This window comes from Cibotium barometz, chromosome 36 (assembly GCF_041138505.1).
Source record: "Cibotium barometz isolate CiBa-2024 chromosome 36, ASM4113850v1, whole genome shotgun sequence".
In the NCBI taxonomy this organism is placed as follows: Eukaryota; Viridiplantae; Streptophyta; class Polypodiopsida; order Cyatheales; family Cibotiaceae; genus Cibotium; species Cibotium barometz.
In genome coordinates, this window is record NC_141081.1 from 49,917,557 (window position 1) to 49,923,556 (window position 6,000).

Genomic DNA, 6,000 nt, shown 5'->3' on the forward strand with positions numbered 1-6,000 from the left:
AAATTTCTCAATTGAGTGGATCAACGATTGTGCCTGATCTTGATTAGGAAAAAAGCGTTCAATTTACTCACCAACTTTAGCTCATCTTTGCTTGCCTTGTAGTAGTAGGACTTCTCTATCCCACTGGCCAGGCTTGCCTTGTAGTAGTAGGACTTCTCTATCCCACTGGCCAGGCTTGCCACCTGTCAGGTGTGCACACGCACACATACACATATGTAAATATATAGTATATACAATATTATGTTTTAGATACATAAACCTATACATAGACACATATACTTATACATATATACATGTATTTAAAAATATAAATACAAACATCGATATAATTTAATTAATTTTGATTAAATTTTAATGTGCGGAGATGGGTGATAAGTTGTGGTCACTTTTAAATATATAGATAGATATATCTTACACACATCTAAACACACACACACACACAAACATATATATATATATATATATATATATATATATATATATATATATATATATATATATATATATATACACACACACACACACATATGTATGTATGTATATATAAATGTAAATAAAAACACACACACACACACACTTATACTTCTGATTCGGGCCTTGCTGCCTCTTCGGGGGTGGAAAGTTTGAAGTACTTCCCTGGGCTTGGAATCTTTTAAAGTTAGAGGGTGCAGGCTTTGGCAAGACCTTTACTACAAAGGCTTTGGCAAAATCCTTTGCCATTCAAACTGCTTCAGCCATGGACACTGGCTTGGCATTTTTGACTAGTGTGTCCAAGGGTTCGTTCATTCTCGGAATGAACCTGGCCATGAGTTGTTCTTCATCTAGAGGTGGTGAATATTTGAGTAGAAGAGCAAAGGCCTGGTGATATTCCTTGATGGTTTTGCTCTCCTGCTTTAGCTTTAAGAATTCGTGCATTTTGATTTCCAAAAATCCAGGGGGACAAAATCTCTTTCTTAGATAGGTTTTTAGGTCATTTCAGGACTGAGTATTTCTATCCAGACGGTTGGTGTCACAGTGGTTCCTCCATGCTACCCTGGCTGTTTCCACTATTTTCAGCCGGGCAAGAGCCATTTTGCTCCACTCATTATAGCCTGTGACGTCAAAATATTCTTCCATGGCTTCCACCCATTTCTCCATAGCCTCACCTAGGTTCTCCCCTTCTCCTTTGAAGGGTCCTGGCTGAGTCCTATGAAGAGCCTTGCGAATATCAGGGTCAAGCTCGTCATCTTCAGAGAGAGGGTCTGGCTGACGGCCACGGTTTTCTCATCTCATGATTCTGTCAAAAATTTATATATTATTAAATTTTTATTTTGATATCATCCACGAGATCCTAAGACTTAAGAGGTTTGAAAAACAATTTCTTAAACAAGACAATGATCTTATTGGAGATCTATGACATATGTCCGATAACAGATTTTTCTTTATCAGATCATCCGTAAACAATCACTTATACAACAGGAAATTTTTCTTCAAAAAATATTTTTATATTTATATAAAAGTTGCAATATGTACATAGAGCAGCTCGGCTCCAGAATCACTTCCTCAGACGTAATCGTATAAAGAAGCGAAACTATGAAGAAGACATACCATGGTACACACGATTCATTACACAAAGAGGTGCTGTAATTCTATTTCTTGGGATAAAGCGGCTAAGAAGTCTAAAAAATCGGCATGAAGTTCTGAAGTTCCTAGGTGAATGATCAAAGAGTTGAACATGTTGAACAAGCCCTAGTCTTATCAGAATCATGGCCAAGGAAATATTTTGCCTGAGCCTCTGACGCTAACTGGTACTGATATTAATACACCGTCCTCCATTGAACCACATATACCGACGTCACTCAAGAGGATCAAGAAAGTAAAGACTCTCAAAATGGCGAGCGAGTCTCACTCTGCTCATTCAGGTCGTAGCATAATTGACAAGGTGATCAAATGCAAAAGCTATCATATCCTGACTCTAAGAGAGTCCAGGAATTCCAGATAGGTTCGGGGTGTCCATCTATAAATTTCCAGTTCAATTTATAAGTTTTCAATTTTTGAAGTTCATTCTCATAGTATTAACAAGTGAAAAACATTTTTCCCAGATTTCTATTAAAAATTTAGGCAATTTCTGCTCTGATACCAACTGTGAGATCCCTCTGCCCCCTCCGCGCACCGCGGACTCCCGATAGTAGCAGAAGCAGCCCCCTCATGCGCAGGGTAGGGTTTCTCACTCGCTCGGGGCCTCTCCCACGAATGTCCGGGCATGAGACTAGACTGGTGGTCACTCCGAAAACCGAAACCGGGAAAATTTTCCATGCCTGGAAAGCAGGGACGATTCCACCTTCTTGAAAATTTTTAACGAATTTTTCTAACGAGATCAATTCTAAACTATCCTTCACTTGAATAAACCAGATAGAAGGAAACTATCACTGATATAATTTGGTGCCCTAGGCCTTTTACTATATGAAGGGGGCATTAGTTATGCACAAAGAGGTAGTTGTGTAGAGCATTCACTAGGCAATCGGCAACTATGGGCTCATGATGGAGCATGCATCGAGGTATGTGATGCCATGATTCTGTATGTCCGGATCATGTGGCTGGATCATGTGCAAGGCTTGTATGCACATGGGCAAGATCCTTTGCATCTCCTTCTTTCTCTTGTGATTGTGCACGTGCAAGGCTTTCAAATTCTCAGAGATGGGTCACCGGTCACTCACCACACTCTCAAACCCCTCTTGCACCTCTTTTGCAAGAGTTCATCCTACAAATCCATTGATTGAGCAATCTAAACAAAGAGAAATCCTTTCCTTGATCTTTGAATGTCTGAATACAAAGACTAGTGACCCTTAATGAGAGATATGGATTATTATAGGGAGCCTGCTGGGGTGGCAGTTTTTAAAGGAGACTTGCTCGCAAATTTTCAAGCGCACGCTCTCCACCACCTCATAGGTTCGAGTAGCGTTTGAAGGAGAGCTCATTCATTTGCTTTGCAAAAGGAGCATGTGACCAGAAACGGGATCATCTAGATCACAACACATGTAGAGAGCACAGTTTTTGTGGTATCTTTTTCAGCCTTCATTAGGTAGCCCGCAGTGGTCCTCTTTGCCTCCATCCCCCCTACAGTCGTTATTGGCTTTTTCTTCAGTGGTTCTAGCCATGAGCTAAGCATATGTACTTGATACCGTTTATTCTGGAATCCAGCCAAGACCCATTATCAGCTTCTTTTATTTTGGTTCCAGCCATTAGCTGAGCATATGTACTTGATACGTTTATTCTTGAATCCAGCCAAAGAGCTGAGATGTTGTATCTGTTAACCGGCGGTGATCCAGCCAAGAGCTGAGATGTTTTATTTGGCGACGGCACTTTGCTGAATTTTTGTACATTTTGATGAAATAAAATTAGCCATGTTTTTCTTGAAAAAAAAAGACTTGCACAACAACACTCGCACTTAAATACTCCTCACCGGTGAGCATGTCCCAAGTCCATGTGGTACATACATAATACTTCTGTGCTGTAAGCAAACCTTGTGCTTCCTCGCTGCCTTGTAGCTCATGCAAGCATGACAAGCCATTGCACCAACATGCTTCAATCTCCACTATTTCACATATTGTCCATCCATGATTGCATTCTGGAAAGCCTACTCAAAGGTGACCTAAATGGCATGGAGCTTGCTTTATAGAGTTGAAGCTCTGGATCAAGTATGATGATTCAGCAGACTAGTCTCCAGAATCATAGAACAAGTGAAATGGTAAGAAATGGAGGTCTAGAGAGCGAGAGGTATTGGAAAAAAAGGTATCCCAAGCAACAACGCCTACCAACCAGCACCTCCTTCGGATAGAGAAGTCTGCATATATACCTAAATGAATCCAGGAACATGCCCAAATTCACCTTATAGAAAGCGGCAAAATTAAAAAGTCATCCACAAGACTACGCAGATAGCCATTGGCTTTTGACACATACATGTGGCTATACTGATATTTTGGGTTTTAATGATCTTCAATACAAGGTAGGAGGTTATATTTGTACTCATGTACTTGTGTTAGTGCGAGAAACTTATAGATATATATATATAACTAAATAAATCTAGGATCATGCCCAAATTCACCTTTTGGGAATGTGCATGTTATATACTCATGGGAGTCATCCACAACCTAACTATGAACTCAGTATGTGGACTAGATACTACGACATCCCCAGTAGCATCCTCAGTGCCCAATAGGATGGACTTATAGATATGAAAGAGCCATAGTAGTAATACACCTTACACTCACAAGATAACACGAGCTTAAAAAACTTAGCCCTAAGGTTTGTACACAAATAGACAACTTGCTCTACAGAATCTGCATCTGCTAGGTGAATGCAGCAGCAAATTGAGAGCAAAATTTGCCATACAAAATTTCAATACACATAAGTACATTCAGGAAACAGTGATTATCGAATTTAAAGAGTGTGAATACCGTGTTACGTTTCGATAGCATCCTTGTCAACTGAGCAGCAACCCCAAAGTCACCTGCATATGCAAGCATCTAATCGTATCTTTCATGGTACGCTTCAAAAGTTCCATAGACTATGGCATACATGAAAACCACGTATATAACATTTTCAAGCAATAGCCACAAGGGATGCTCACCAAGCTTCACCTCCCCTTGTTCTGTAGTAGAATATTACCGCCTTTAATGTCTCTATGAACCTTGAATATATGATGAAGGTATGCCAAACCGTAGAGTAGCCATGAGCCTTATCATTATTTTAGAGCCAAAGCATATTTCTCATGGGAAGAGCAAGCCATGTAAAAACAAGTAGATTCTGCAGAAAGGCAAGTCACGAACCAAGCAAATTAATCAAAGTCCAGTCATAGCACCACATCCACTTCCCTCATATGACAAAAGCACCTACTACCTAGTAATCAAAGTTCATACATTGGTATGTGTAGTATATGCACAAAGTAGAAGATGTGTGCTTTAGTAGCCCATTTAACGACAACAAAAATCTATGCAGACAGCCCGCCCGGTTTGTCGCTACTAATGTTCTAGAGATTAAATAATAATTTGGGCTGAGTTTGTAGGTCAAAAACCTTCAGTGCTTCACCACATGTAGGCAATCTGTTGTTCTTCCAATGGTTCTTCGGTCACATGTAGTAAGTCTGCCACACTGCCTCCACCACAATACTCCATCACATTAATAGAAAGAATCAATATCTTTTTTATTGCGTGGACAACAGCACCATTGTCGGTGCTTCTTGAGCAAAAAGGTATGGTTCTCTTGTAGGCCTTCATGTCATACATATCATCATCCAAAATGTACTTTTGAAGCACTTGCAAGAACTCAAACCTACGATATTGGCAAAGCAGCCATAAAGAGCAAACCCTATTTTCTGTCATCTTTGATGCCACAAGACTTAAATACATGATCACACAAGCTTCCAAATATCTCTTCAAGTGTACAAAATCCTGTAAAATCATCTTCAAAACCAAAATTACATAAGGCCTTGAGTTGATCTTCAAGTGGTCTCCAACCTGTTGTTGATAGAAGCTCTATGATTGAACTCTCTCTTCTCCTTGAGGGGGGCACCAAAACATGTGAAGGATTTAGGGGGTGGCCTCTATAACACTACCTATATCCAACAAATGATCAAAAGAAAGAGAGAATTATAATACAAGAGCTGAACCAAACTCCCCTCTCTCAAAAAAAAGCTTCACCTCAAACTCGACTACCCTCGACTAGGTGCGACTAGCTACCCTGCACATAAGCGCAACTTCTATGATGGCTTCAATAACAAAAAAATCCCATTAATTAGAGAAAAAACCAGCAAATTGATGATAAGATCCATTCGTCTTAATCAAAACCAACACCCGAAAACCTTTTTGTCGGTGTTTTTGTTTCCTACAGGTTGCTCTCCACAGCCTCTCTCGCTGTAGAGGCCTCTTTTTCACCATTGGGAGTGTCAACGAGGCTCTTTTCTTTGGTGTTTTGGTGCTTTTTTTCTATGGACAGCAGCATATTTGGCTATGTTTTCTTCTC